Source organism: Mytilus galloprovincialis, chromosome 10, assembly GCF_965363235.1.
Source record: "Mytilus galloprovincialis chromosome 10, xbMytGall1.hap1.1, whole genome shotgun sequence".
NCBI classification, from domain to species: domain Eukaryota; kingdom Metazoa; phylum Mollusca; class Bivalvia; order Mytilida; family Mytilidae; genus Mytilus; species Mytilus galloprovincialis.
Window position 1 is genome coordinate 9180017 of NC_134847.1, and position 11661 is coordinate 9191677.

An 11661-nucleotide genomic window follows, 5' to 3' on the forward strand; every position below is an offset into this window, starting at 1 on the left:
CTTAAAATACAAAGTAAATTCATTTGTTAACATTTCCAATTTTGATTATTTATAAGAGAATCTTCTTAGATGTTTTCTTAAAAAAGATTTGTAATTTAGACAGTTAAGTTGCTTGAAATTTTAATGCCTAATTTCAGGATAGCAAAATCCAGTTTAGGCAGTTATAATTTTTAAATGATGACATGCAAAATAGAATACAGAATAGAAAATGGGTATGTCAAAGAGACGACATTCCAATCAACGGACACATAACAGCCAAAACCCTAATGATAATAACATCCAAGGCAACATCAAAATTCATGTAAATGCTTTCTTATGATTATTAATAACAGTTTTATTTCCCTGAGCAAACATTAACCATTGCACATTCATTTAGTATCTGCATGCATTAATTAAAAATGGATATATATTTGTCGAATTGTAATGTGAAAAACTGAGGGGTATATACATGTATAATTGTCAATTCGTTCTGATGAACCTTAACATTTTTAGATACATGTACATGTATGTAAAAGTGAAAAACAAGCTGATTCCTTTTTTCATAAATGTGAATAATTTATCATAAATTAACTTAATTTTGGTTAAATCGAAACTATTATTACTGGTATATAATTCTGATGATGTTGTACAAAAATATGAGGTTTGTAATGATATTGACATTAAGACGTTTATTGAAATTCAAATAACCATAATAAAAAATTGATGTTGCCTTTATATAAACAGTTAGTAAAATATTCATGCAATAACTTTTTTTTCTTTTACCTGTAACATCATGTTGCAAAGCTGATTTGTGTCTTTTCCCAGATGGTTGTTGTAAGGAACATAAGCGCTTTGTTGGTACATTTTCTTGCAGCTGCTGTGATTTGGATTCTATTTTTTCTGTCAAATCGTCTGCTTTTGCATATAGATTTAGAGCTTTTTCAATTGACCTGAATATTAAAGAAATTTCATATTTATAATTATGGGTAGCCAAATGAACAGACAAATGACAGACTAAGTTATCAGTATAAATAATGTATGTATTAAAAGTTTTAAATAATTTATATATATATTATGAGACTATTTAATGTTTGAATAATAGCCAATGATAAATCTTACGAGGCGATAGATCATATAAATATGATGCAGTACACTACCAAATATAAAATGCAAGTCTATAAATGTACAACATCACCAAAAAATGTGCTTAGCCAAGCGCAGCTGGATACGACCGCAGAGGTCCAATCCTGAACAGTTTGGGCAATTAGGACAATATTCAAGCTTGATACAGGTCTGAATTTGGATTTTAATTAAATATTTGACACATAATAGTTTTCTGTCACAGAATAAATGTAGTCAAATAACTTGAAATTGGTTAAATGATATGAATTTATTTTCAATTTCATGCTGTTGCGCAATACACTGTGCTGTAGTGCAATACACTGCGCTGTTGTGCAATACTTAGTAAATCTGTTTTTAGACTATAGACAAAGAAATAGCAAAATAAATTGTGAGAAAAACCTAAAATATAAAAAAATAAATTAAAAAAAATTGCCCCCCCCCCCCTAAAAAAAATGTTACCCCCTAAATTTTTTTCCCAAAAAAGTGGTTATTTCGTAAATCTTGAAGAAAAAAAAATGTGCCCCCCCCCAAAAAGATTTATTTTTACCCCCCAAAAAAAAAATTGATAAGAAATTGTATTTTTGTAAAATGTGGTACAATTTCAGAGATATCCATACACTTTAACACAAGTTATAGTCGTTAACTAGAAAAATGCTTGTTTTTGTCCCCTAATTCCTAAACGGTTGGGACCATTACCCCCAAAAACAATCCCAACCTTCGTTTTGTGGTATTGAACCTTTTGCTTAAGTTTCATAGAGATCCATACACTTAAACTAAAGTTATTGTCTGGAAACCAATGTGTCTACGGACGACGACAACGACAACGACGTGATAGCAATATACGAACGCAAATTTTTTCGGTCGTATACAAAACAATTTGGTGATGTTGTATGTACATTTTTAGACTTATATTATGGAACTATATAGTTATTTTGTGTACACTGTACATGTATCATATACATTTGATTGTTAGATGTGAATGCATATCAGCATGATCAGTGTGTTTTAGGGAGGCAACAATTTGTAGTCATTGCGCTAAGCTGTGCATACCATTACCAATAATTTGCTATTATGGTGTTTTACAAATTAAAGAAGTGTACTGTGAGTCATTAGCCTAATTTCTCCACAAAAATAAACTTAATTGTCATGTACTGTTTTCAACATATCATACATTTTTGTGGTGTTTTAAAAATATGACTGAGACTCTTTAATTTAATATTGAAAAAGGAAATTCCAAGTTACATTTAATAATGAAAAATGGTCATTTGAGTATCCCTTATCCACTTCAAATACACATGCTGACTTCATTATTATTATGACATGTTCATGAAGTGTTTGAAGAATGGAGTTGAAAACTGTAAAAGGAGTTAATTATACAAATTTTTAACCCTCTTTCTGCAAAAATATAAATTTTCAAATCTAATAAATAAAAAGTTCTTCAAACATTTCCAAATAGCATGTGTAAAGGTGTAATATTTTCCTTTGATAATTCAGAGATATTGGTAAAAAACTGTATGAGAAGATTTCATAAAGTTTGAGATATTGTGTGTTTTTAAAAATTAATAAGTTTCACATTCACCTAAAAATTAGTTTAAAAATGAGGGGCCAGATTGGGGGGGGGGGGGGGGGGGGCTCATCACGATTCACAAGTTGATTTTTTTGTCAATCATGATTCACAGAAAATAAATTTCCATGATCACGGATCACGAAAAAAATATAATAAGGGAAAAAATCTGTAGAAAAACGGGTAACGATAGTGAAAATACACCAATCACGAAGAACGAAAATAATCCATCAGGCCCCTCAATAATATTGAAACTATAACAGGTATAGAATTTCAACATGTGCTTTTCAAAATAATTTTGACCACTTGAAATGCTATTTCAAAGTTTGTGCTTCTGTCTTAAACTGTGATTAGAAGATAATCAGGTTTTTAATGTGTTGGTAAATTTATTAAAAAGAATATGAGTTAATAATGTAATAATTGTATTTTAACTGTATTTAAATTGTATGTATCTACATACATGATATATATATGTATCTATGCAAATAAATATTCTTTTTCCTTATTAATGTATGCTCTGTATGATCCTTGTGTGCCCCTAATTGAAAATAAAATATGTTGTGTTCTTTTCAAGATACAACTCTCCTTCCAAGTCACATTGTATTAATAGTTCACAACTATAGGTAAAATATGGCCTTCAACAAGGAGCCTTAGCCAGTCAGGGGAACACAACTTGACAATTAAAACCTATTTTGTTGTTCTCTCGTGAGTAAATTCCCATTGATCAGCATTAAACAGTACCAAATATATATTTAATTTGTTTTCATAGCTTTTAAATTTTCATTTGCTTCTTAGTTGCTTTAGTCATGATTGTGGTTATTGTTTTTTGGATTGCTTTGCATAGTGCTATTCTATTCATTTTGTGTGTGCTTATATGCTATTCTTAAATATGTATGCTTTGTTTGCCTTGCACGTATATCATATTCATTCTATGTCTGTATGTATGTATGTCTGTTCTATGTTTGTGTTTTGTTTTATATATTCGGTGAAAAGCTCACAAGAGCTTATCATAGGCGGATTTGGTGGTGGGCTCGGGGGGCCCTGGCCCCCCCTTGCGTGGGAAAAATTTGGTTGATTATATAGGGAATCACTGAAGCATGACTGGAGCGGGCCCCCCCTTAGGTCAGTCAGCGGGCCCCCCCTTATGAAAAGTTCTGGATCCGCCACTGCTTATGTTTTTGTATGTTGTAAACCATGCCGAATGAAATTAAAGTTTTCTTATCTTATCTTATATAAAAATTAAAAGGCTGGGGCGATCTGTGACGAATGAGCGTTTGGGTACCCTGAAGTTACAGCTAAAACTCCACCTATAATCACAGGAATCAGAAATTCTATCAATTTGGGGGTCTGTAAAAGTTGAACTACACTATCACAGGAGAGCTTCTCTCGTACATACCATTTACATTGATGACAAACGTAACTGCCAAAGTTCTCTTTGCACTGTAGATTAGTTTCATAAAATTTACAACAGTTTTCGAATGCGGAACCAACAGAGCCACTTTTAGATAATATGAGATACTTTCTTGAACCAACTGTTGAACAAGAAACACATAGAGATGTGTTTGGCACAACTGAGTGAGAAATGTATAAACTTGAGATAGACTCAGCTGATTTGGATGCCACGTCCATTGATAGTCCATTTCCTCTGTTCGGTTTTATCTAGTGTTAACATGAATAGAAGATAAATCTTGAAACTTTCCGAAAAATTAAAACTAGCTCATTTGCATATTTTGTCACGCCCCAACTTAACAATTATTCAATGCAATTGAATCCAGACTCTACATATAGGATATGGAGCGTCTGGATGATCGAGACTAGTTAAATGCAGCTTACCTGCATATTTGCCACTCTCTACCATTTTCCGTTGAGCGAGAAAGGTATTCAATTTCACATGCTATCGAATAAAGATCAAACGGACATCCACATTTCCAACATAGGTTTTTACACCTTTCGCAATATCTTGGAAATCAACAACTTAAGAAGGCGATAATGAACAATTTGGTCGTTATTCGTAGATAATTTCAAAAAAAGAATGTTTTGATCATGAATTTGCTCACCTTTTGATTGTGAATTAAACTTCAGGAAGAATTGTTTCATTCGTGATCACACGTCAAAACCAATACTGAATGCATCAACTGCTGTAAACACGAATGTATTGTCATTATTTGAAGAAACAAGTGTTTGCCATACACATTGTTATAACAAACAAAAAAACCGGCGGGTTTCTTTTTTTCCGTTCTCTTAAAAAGTAAAATTACAAAAATACTGAGCTTCTTGGAAAATTAAAAAAGGAAAAACTCTATCGTATGACAAAATCAAAATCTCAAACACATCAAACGAATGGTTAACAACAGTCGTAATCCTGACTTGGCACTGGCATGTTTTGAGAATTAGGAGATAACTGTATTTTTAGCTTGGCCTTCGTAAAACTTGATTTTACTGTCGCAAATTGAGTTTACCTAGCGACGCGTAGCGAAGATAGGTAAACGGGTATTTGCGACAGTAAAATCAAGTTTTACGAAGGACAAGCTTAAAATACAATACATTTATTTTCATTTTAATGCCACATATTAAAATAAATTTCATTTAATAAATATTTTGGCTTAAAAATGCCAAAAATGAAAAAAGTCCATTAAACTGTTGCATCGTCTGTAGCATCTAAACAATGAGACGTCATATGTATACTTTGGATGTCAAACATGAAAACTAAACGTATTTTTACTTTTAGTACGCTTCAAAATGGTTTCAATATAGACAAAAAGACGATTTTGAGGCTAAAAATGTGTTTATTTGTTGAGAAATTACATACCCTAAAACAACGGACTTCAAAATGTTGGCTTTCTGAGTTATGGACTGGTAGAACGTGGAATCTAACCCCTCAAAATATTAGTCAACGTCCAATGAAAAGTATCGTTACAAAATAATTGCATTAGAGTGGTGGATTGAACCTGGTTTTATATAGCTATCTAATCTCTCACTTGTATGACAGTCGCATCAAATTCCATTATATTGGCAACGATGCGTGAACAAATAAAACAGACGAAATAAGATAATAATGTAATAAAAGGGGGTACAGCAGTCCCCATTGTGTTATCAATTCAATTACTATAAAACAAACAAATGTTTCAAAAAAGTCTCGAAATCGTTTTTCCTTGATATGGTCTTAATGCTTTTCGAAGGTTTCAGAAATGATCAGTACGTCAACTAAATAGCACAGATAACTTCTGAATTTTAAACCAGACAACATCTTCTCTTTCAATTGCTTATATATCACTACTGGACGAAAAAACAACTGTCCATACCAGTAACAGTCATTGTACGACTGTTTTAGTCTGTAAAAGACCAGCAATGACTGTCAAATCTGTCATATTTCGTTGCAACAGTTTATTTATGTCTGTCCCAACTTTTCTACGGGTTGTGAAAGTCAAAAAATGCTACCATCAGTCATTTCAGAACTGTTGCAGTGGTTTACGGTGTTGTCACAGTCAAAATCTATTTATTACAGTCTTTCTAATAGTTGTGGCAGTTGCATAATGTCCGTCCCAACCTTTTCATAGTTGAGACAGTTAAAATTTGTTTGTGTCAACTATTCAGACGTTGATGCAGTCAAAAAATGTTTGTCACAACGTTTTTAGAGTTGGGACAGTCGTTAAATGTTTGTTACAACTTTCTAAGGGTTGGCACAGCCATTAAATGTTTATAACAACTTATAAAAAATTATAACAACTTATAAAAGGTTGACACAGTCGTTAAATGTTTAAAACAAACACTTCATAGGTTGATACAGTCGGTAAATGTTTTAATACAAATATTTTAGCGTAACGGTAGTCGGCCATCAGTGTAAAAAAATCACGTCGCACCCGGCTCTCAAGATTTGATTTTGTTGTGAAATAGTCTTTACTTATAATATTATCGTCTATTGTGCGATTGTAAACTTGTTTTGCTGTTTATTCATTTATTTTGCGATCGTTGTTTGTCTTTTGTCGTTTTCTATTTATTGCCGTAGCATTGTCCGTTCATTTTTGACAGTCATGTGCGTTTGACTTTAAATAATCCTTCTGATATCCTTACTTTTTATTTTATAATATCTGTTTTATAACATTTTCGTTCATAACTGGTTTTAAAAACCAGCAGCTTTTGTTTAAAATAGAGTTTTAATATTATTGCAGAAGAATAAGAAGATGACAATGAATTCATTCAAATTATAATTTACAAGTCTTTAAATTTATTTCAAGTACACCCTTGTACATTTTTCTATCGCGCAGAATAATTTGTACTTGAAATAAATTTAAAGATTATGACTCAGTTACCAATATTGTACAGCATAATAAAACAGCTTTAATTCGAATTTCACCAAGAAGGACATTTCCGATGATTAAAAAAATAATTAGCAAAATCTGTCAAGTTTCATTAAAAACGGAAAACAATTCTTCACCGTAAACGATTTACCCTCTTTAATTTTTTGTCGGCAAAAAACCTTTGACCTCAGGTCGGCAAACTATATTTTTACACAGGTAACTACAGATGTTAGACCACATGTTCAATAATCTTAGCTGGAAATTACAATCGGCGAGTAGAAATTATCAATATTTTATAGCATGTCTATCGAATAATCATGGATTCATAATTTTGAGGGGAAAATGTGCACATTTGTCGGCTTACCACAGGAGGTTGAAATCCTATCAATGAGGGTCTATAAATATGTCAACTCGACTATCACAGTAGAGCTCTTGGTCAAATTAGACACGCTATTTCTTTTTGGCCCTTTATGATGCTTTATGGATGTCACAGAGTCCATGTGATGAAATAATGAAATGTTTCGCTGAAACATTTACTCCCATTTCTCAAAGCCTTTTATTGTCTGAGAATAAATTTCTATGTTAAGACCAAAATAAAATCTTACTAAAAGCTTAAAATCTTTAAAAGGTTAATTTTTTATATAAAATGTGATTGATTATTGTGACATTAAAGTCGAATTCCTCTCTTCATAGCAACATTGGACTTATTTCTAGCTGGGTTCAAAGGACATGGTGTTGTTGCTGTGAAAAAGGAGGCTGTTTTTCCAGAATTCGATTTATTGGAGACAGTGCATTGCCCAAGAATTATAGCCGTATTTGCAGGCCCATACTGTGCTAAAGTTGGGTTTGTGTTGGCACCATTCCTTATTCCTCTTTGTTGGCCAAACAAGTTTTCCACTAAATCGGAATTAAGATACCCAGGGTTAATGCTATTACCATTCTTAAGCATAACTTGACAAAATGAAATAAATCCCATTATTGACGAATTAATGTCTTCTCGGGTTTCTCTGGTTATTAAATTTTTGGAGTCTACCATCATAACAGATTTTTTTACAGTCTCTTCCCACGAATTAAAAAAGTTAAGAATGTTCATTAGTTTTGCAAACTTTGGATTATCCATTGATGAAACTGTCTGATTCTGGGTACAAAATATTTCTACCAACTGGGAGGTATGTTCAAGTAGCTCTACAGTTGATGCCAACATCTGAGGCCTGGGTAAAGTTGCCTGATACGATTTCATGAGATAAAGCATGTCCTTGTTTAATACATGAATTGCCAATTGATTGCGCATTTTTGATGCAGGTGTCAGATATATATGTTCCTCTGTAAGCTTATGATGTATTGCAAAGCCATTTTGAAAATTGAATTTAAATGCTTCAATCCAGTGCTCCCATATTATTGGTTTATCATTAATAATGAGATATCTTCCAGCTTTTGTTTTGTGTTCCTGTTTACTAGACTCTGTATTATTTCTAATTTTTTTAATGACATGCATTATATCCTGAATAGCAAACATTTTGTGACTTTTACAAAAAACATCACGAAACACAAAATCATGTTCCCTGGGATTACATTTGTTAAATAACATATTTGTGAAAGTGCGATTGGTTGAGGCTCCATCAGCCATAACATAATCAATAGTAAAGCCATGATCATCCATTATATCAACACACTTCCAAAATGTTGTGTAAAGTTGATGTGCTGTTGCCGGATAAGATCCAAAATATGCAATAGGCCATCTGAAGCCAGTAAGTCCATGGAAAACAAACTGGAGAGCATGAGTGGCAAGCGCCACAGTTTTTTTTCCTTTACAAATTATATCAATATTATTGTTAGTGGTGTCCATATCAACAAAGCCAACAATATTCCAGGAATCACCAGATTTTGTGATAATTAGGTCATCCTGAATAGACATTTCGTCCATGTTTTCCAAATTCAGAAATTTTTTGTTTTTCCATTTCTTAAGTCATCCAAGTAATATTACCTTGGTTAAAACCAGGAGTTTGTTTTACAGAATTTTTATAGTACTGCAATAACCGTTTTGATGGCAATTCAAGAAATCCAGATTGTTTAAGGTCATTGTATGTTTGTGGAGACCTTATAAAAAGAGTTAGGCACAAACTAATTATTTTAGGGTCCCACCTTCTCTGATGAACATCTAAACCTTTTTTGCAGTTATTCAGCTGCGATATCAATAGAAGTACAAAATTTTCTGAGACATCCGTTTTTAAAACTAATTTCAAAATTTCTTCTAGATCATCATGATCCTTCTCTGAAAGTTGGATTGAATTTTTCACAGTTTCATCAGGAATAGAAATAGGTTGATTTTCATCGATTGGATTTTTCACAGTTTCATCGGGAATAGAAATAGCTTGATTTTCATTAATTTGAGTGGTTATAATTTTATTTTCAGGCAAAGGTTTCAAAGATTCTGGTTCAATACAATTCATACTATTTTTCATTTCTTTTAAAGCTGGTTTTTCATCGACACATTTTTTTTTAACGTTCAGTTGGGATAAATTTTCATTTTCATTAAGCCGTTTCTTGCTTTTATTCTTGGATTGTGTTTTAGAATATGAATCTACACATCTCATGCAGGTTACACTTTTTCCGATCCAGTTTAACATAATTTGACAGGATTTTGATTTCAGTGTTTCATAACTATTTTCAGGGTCAATCAACAAACAACAAGTTTCCTTATGAAATGCACTTGAATTGACTTCAGCATGAGTTTTTATCCCACTACAAAGTTTAAGGGAACATATAACATTAAGCATACCATCCACATTTGCCTGGTTTATCTGCAGTGGAAATCCACTTTTGAAATTTGTATTATTCAGTGTCAGCCATGTGTCATCTTTGCCAAATGTTACATCACAAAATTGTTGTTCATTATTAACCAGAGTTGGTAAAGGACATCTTATTTTATAATGATTTTCTTCCTCAAGAGCTGAACAATAAGCTGGAATAACTACAGGGCTGCTATTCTGAGGCCTCAATTTTAACTGTTCGTATACAATTTTTTTTTTGTAATCACTTTTAAAGAATTTATTGGTAGAACTGACACCAAAAATTCTTGGTATCAGCTTACCTACTAAGTCTTTACTAGGAGGTGCTTGTTTCTTCAATGAGTAGAATGCCAAGCAAGCTTCATATATGTCCAGCAATTTTGTCTCGCACTTCTCCTCCTCTACATTTACATAATTAACTGCCAACCTGCAATATAAAAAATAATGTAAGTGCTCATGTTAACATCTAGCAATATAACCCAAATAAAATATATGGTTTTAATTATGATATATTTTTACAGTATAAAAATAAGATGATGTGTTAATGTGGTATGAGTGCCAACCAGACAATACTATCAAAGACACAATGTAGTTTTATAAATTATATTTTCGCACTTATAGCTTACAATAGGACCTTAAGTAGAGCCATATAGCTTTCAGTAGGGCCTTCAACGTAGATCGGTATAGCTGAAAGTAGGGCCTTCAACATAGAGCCATGTATAGCTTTATGTAGGGCCTTTAACATAGAGCCATGTATAGCTTACAGTAGGGCCTTCAATGTAGAGCCATGTATAGCTTAATGTAGGGCCTATAACATAGAACCATGTATAGCTTAAAGTAGGGCCTTCAACATAGAGCCATGTATAGCTTAATGTAGGGCCTATAACATAGAGCCATGTATACAGTATAGCTTAAAGTAGGGCCTTAAATGTAGAGCCATATAGCTTACAGTATGGCCTTCAACTAAGAGCCATGGCTCAGACCAAACTGTTTACAGTATAAATGAACCCCAAATTTACCAGTGCAAAAATTAAAGATATAGCAAGAAAACCAACTGATAAAAAAAGCAAAACTAAGGACTATCACCAAAAAATCAAAAAAATCAACATGTTCAACAACCCTTTCCTTTTTATTTATATATAAGAGAAGTGGTGTAACAATATGACACACAAAAAAAATACAGACTAAGAATTAATTTTTAAAAGTATAGTCAAGTCTCGAGTTTATATATATTATAAGAATGATCAGATTAGATAAGCTTACATACAAATATTGACAACATGATGCTTTTTAATTAGCTCTAAGAATTGGTTTATATTTCCGAACTAATTGTAATATTTTCTTTATAGAAAAATTGTGCAATCGTTAAAATTAAATCTTAATGTGGCAGTTACTGCAACTACTGGAATGGCAAGTCTGCAGATTGGCCATGGTGCAACTACTTTGCACCATTGGGCCGGGATACTTGATGGTCGTCATACATATGAAAAGTTGGCAGAATTATTTGACAATGATGACCAGTTTTCTAATGCCAAGAAGAGAATTGAAGAAGCTGATACACTGATAATTGATGAAATATCAATGCTGTCATTAAAAGTGTTTGAAATGGTTGAATTTGTGTGCAGGCATGTCAAAAAGAATACCAAAATTTTTGGTGGTATATAGGTATTATTTGCTATTATAATGTGTTTGATAATGTGTATGAAATGACTGACAAAGGTACATCAGCTATGCACAAAGCAAACAATTATACATGTATATATTTTTTTAATTTTTCAGAATAAAGTAGCTAAATTAAGGACATTTAACTTTTTAAGAACATCAGCCAAACAATAGATACAAATATATACCACTATTTAGATGTTCAGCTCACTATGATTTTTCTTAATTGTCTTGTTCTATATGAGTT

The 11661-nt window shown here is 32.3% G+C and overlaps 1 protein-coding gene and 1 long non-coding RNA gene across 2 annotated transcripts in view; one reads left to right on the forward strand and one right to left on the reverse strand.

Moving 5' to 3' along the window:
* The window catches only part of LOC143049787 (arginine kinase-like), a 196582-nt gene continuing 184921 nt past the window's right edge, over positions 1–11661 (forward strand). Inside the window, exon 1 of the mRNA XM_076223523.1 lies at positions 1–13. The gene's annotated coding sequence lies outside the window, so the exon portion shown is untranslated. The remainder of the gene's footprint in view (positions 14–11661) is intronic.
* The window catches only part of LOC143049788 (uncharacterized), a 31813-nt gene continuing 26878 nt past the window's right edge, over positions 6727–11661 (reverse strand). Inside the window, exon 2 of the long non-coding RNA XR_012970314.1 lies at positions 6727–10179. This is a non-coding gene — a long non-coding RNA (uncharacterized LOC143049788). The remainder of the gene's footprint in view (positions 10180–11661) is intronic.